Genomic DNA, 4,157 nt, shown 5'->3' on the forward strand with positions numbered 1-4,157 from the left:
GGAGGCACTGCGGAGTGGTGGGGGGCAGCCCAAGGGGCTGGGAGAGGGTCCGGCCCACTCTGCGCCTGGGCTGGGACTGGTCCCGCCGGTGCAGGGTAGCAGGAAGCTCTCCGCACACTCACTGGGCCTGGGCTAGGACTGCTCATTTCTTTTTATGACTGAATAATATTTCATTATACATATATACCCCATTTTTGTGTAACCATTTACTAGTTGATCGGCATGTGGGTTATTCCTACTTTTTGTCTATTATGGATAGTATACACATTTTTGTGCTATGATCTGTTAGCCTCAGATACAAAAGCTTACTTTATGTGCAAACTACTCCCCCTCATGCCTTCTGGATAGATAAAGGTACTAAGTCAGGATCATGTTTCGGTTGGCACAGATATTTCGCACAGGCCAGCTTGTCCTCATAATGGCCCTTGACTTCCTGATCTGAAAGTGTGTACAACCATCCGCATGATCTCTGTGCTTTTAATCCTCACTAAATTCTGTCTAAAGATTTTTTCTAGAAACTGTATTCTGAGAATTTTAAAAGAGTAAATAAAAGTACATATACCCTTTTCTTCACAAGGCAACCAACAAGAGACACATTTATACAGCAAACGGCCAAAAGTCAAGAGACCATTTAAACTATTAGACTATTTTCTTTTTGTTGTTGTTGTTTGTTTGTTTTTTAGCCAGGTCTCACTATGTAGTGCAGACTGGTCTCAATCCTCCTGCCTCAGTCTCCCAAATGATAGGATTACAGATGTGCACCTATTTTCCTTTAACTTTTAAATATTGGACCTTGGTGGGGTTTCACTGTTTTCACTTACTTTATGCTTTCTCAGATCTAAAATATTGCCTTAGTAAGCAGTAGGACCAGTACATCCAATTTATCAACCTCCAACAAACACCTGAGCTCCAACATGCCCAATACCAAACAATTTATTTCCCTCTTCCATCCTCCCAAGTCCTATCAATTTATTAATATTAATCCAACCTGTCTCGCCTCTCCTACACTATCACAACCTCACCAATATTCCTAGCCTATTGCTATGCCCTTTAGTAATGTTATTCTAATCACCCATTAGTGAGACTACTTCTAGGGCAATCTTAAATCTGACTAGTTATTTCCATGCTTGAAATTGTTTACTGCTCCTACCAGAATATCTTAAAATTGGATCTGTGTGATACTAATGTTCCTTCGATGTTAATGAATATTGCACAGGAAAAGAATGATAAAATAAGTGTAGGAGGTGTGGGAATACACAAAGATAGGCAAATGTATTTGTTGAAGTATCTTCATGGTCTTTTATTATTTCTTCATACTCTTTACTACATTAGCAGACATTGTGATACTGGGGACTGAACCTAAGGCCTCCACATTGAGCTACATCCCCAAACACCTCTTTTTTTTAATATTTTGTATTTTGAGAAAGAATCTCACCAAGTTGCTGAATTGCCCAGGTTGGGCTTGAACTTGCAATCTTCATGCCTCCACAACCCAGAAGGTTGGGATTACAGACATGTGTCACAACACCTGGCTGCATTTCTCAAAATTATCTGACCATAAATCCTTGTTTCAAATAACACTTATTAACACCTCATGGCACACTTAGAGTTCCTCTACATAAATCTTAGAAACACTGGCCTTCGGGATAAGATTCAACTTTCCTTACCAAAGAAAGAAGGTGCCTGATTTGGCTTGGGAGCTGTCAGATCAGGAGATGCTTTTGTAAGAGAAGCTGGATTTGTAGTCTGAATCAAACTTTTATAGGAAATGATCAGAAGATATTTCAGTAAAAGGGGAATTGGATTGGAATTAGTTGTTTAGGTTGTTTCTTCCATGAAGGGGGAATGGGGGCAGAGTTTCCCAGGAATAAACTTGTCTGTGCTTCATGGTCAGAGCTGCCTAGGAGAGTGGAAGGACAGATGAACAGCAGTTTGCTTTCTTATGAGCATCATCCAGGCATTAATCAAGAATTCAGTCTTCCCATGTCTTTCCTCCTCATTCTCACCCTTTCTCTTTCCCTTACTCTACTTCTCTCTGAATGGTTTTGAAATACCTTAATACTTTAAGGATTTGCCACATACCTGGATACCATAATGATGTCATACATAATGACCAGCAAGAGAATCAATGGCTAGGACTTAATCATGGAATGTAAGTGGGAAGGAGCTTTTCCAGTGAGTGGCCAGGATGGTGACTGCTAGTGGACCAAATGGCCAAGGATCTGTCTGAAGTAATGATGGAGGCAGAAAGTGAGCAGAGCAGCACATGGTGGTACAGACTTGTAGTCCCAGCGGTCAGAAGTTCAAGGTCAGCCTAAGATACACAGAAATCTCCAAGACAGCCTGAACTACGTAGTGAGAACTTATTTCAAAAAAAAAAGTGAGCGAAGTACTTAAGTGATGCCTAGAGGGTGGCCATGTAGAGGAGAGAGCTGTACTTGGTCATAGGATTTGGGATAAAAGTGTTCTACACCTTCTCATGAATATATCAATTGATAGGCATGCTGTGAAGGCCATCAAAAAGCCATTATATTCGGTTGCTATTAATCTTTTGAGTATTAACTTCAATCAGTCCCTACCATGACCTAAAGTACTACACTGGATGACATCGTATTTTCTGAAAATGTTCACTTTCACATTGTTTCCACCATGGTAAAGCCTATTTATCTTTTAAGCCCACATCACGCATCACCTTCTCAGTGATTCTTTCAGCAGGCAAAATGAATGACCCTTTCCTTTATTCTTCCATAGCTTCTTGGCTCTACTATGGGTCTCACCACATTATACTGCAGTATAATTATTTACTTCTAGGCAACTCTATCCTACTAGGATGAGAGGTACTTGAGAACAGAAGCTACCTTATATTTGTTGCATCATTTCTAATATCTACAATGGGACCTACCATAAGATAGCCCCTATATATATTTTTTTTTCCAGGCGGTAAAAAAAGTTTCATGGGATGTTTCATAGGAGAAAAGCACTAACAAGGTAGATAAATAAGGATATATGGGTCAAAAGTAGGCTAAATAATGAAACTCTAATAAATTAAATCAGGTAGCAAAACCACATAAAAGAAAAGATGAGTGAAGTTTGAGGGGCAATTTAAATTTATCATAAATGGTTGAAAAGTGAAGATTTAACACAGCTTCACCAATCTGCAAGCAAGCATCAGCACAGTGAGTGTCAGGAGCTGAGGAGCTCTGAGTGTGTGACCTGCGTCTTGATCTCTACACCTTAGCCTATGTCCTGACCAATTGTAGGTGCTCAAGAAAAAAACCTGTTGAACAAATGAATCCAACTGCTTTATGACACGTGGAAAATTTCTAATTTTGTTAAAGGAAGTCACTTAGCTAGTGAATAAACTGAACCGTATCAAAATTGAACCTTGGTTTTGTCACAGTTTATGTATAGGCTGTCCCCATATGTAAACTTGAAACTTGAAATTTGCAGGTACACCTTTGCTGCGCTTCATGGATAGGGAGCAATCGGAGGGCTTCAGCATGTACATCTTGAGGTACAGTCTCACACATTAAGGTCCTGTTATATAATTTGATTGGAGGCCTCAGCACTCTTCTATCAGAATCTAGTCAACAAAAGGTTGATTTTTAAAAGTGTGCTGCTTGGGCAAGACAAAATGCACGTGTGGTCCCAGCCACTCAGTGTGCCAGGGCAAAAGACTTCCTTGCACTAAGGAGGTAGACACCAGTGTAAACGACATAGCAGGGCCATGTCTCCAACAAAACACTGGAGAGAACAGTGGGGGGCATGGCTTAGTGGTGGCTGCTTGCTTGGTATGCACAAGATTCTGTGTTCTGTCCCCAGCACAGCTCTCATGAAAGTATGGAGATCCGTAGTACAACAAATAGGTAGGCTAGGCCACTGAATGGCAAAAAATCTTATTGAGCAGGACATGGAACTCCATTTTCTTTATAAATGTACACAAATCATTCACAACTACCATTTATATATTTGAACATTTAAACGCTCTTAATAACTAAAAAGGCATAAATTCTACATACTATCGTCAGAGGACACAGTTCAGTAAACTTAGAAATAAATAATAAATATAGACTTATTGTCTACAGCTAAGTGAGAATTAAAAAGGCTCTTCTGACACTTGGCTCCAAAATTTAGAGAATGTCAGAAGAAAGGAATAA

Source organism: Octodon degus, unplaced genomic scaffold (assembly GCF_000260255.1).
Source record: "Octodon degus isolate 3935 unplaced genomic scaffold, OctDeg1.0 scaffold00347, whole genome shotgun sequence".
In the NCBI taxonomy this organism is placed as follows: domain Eukaryota; kingdom Metazoa; phylum Chordata; class Mammalia; order Rodentia; family Octodontidae; genus Octodon; species Octodon degus.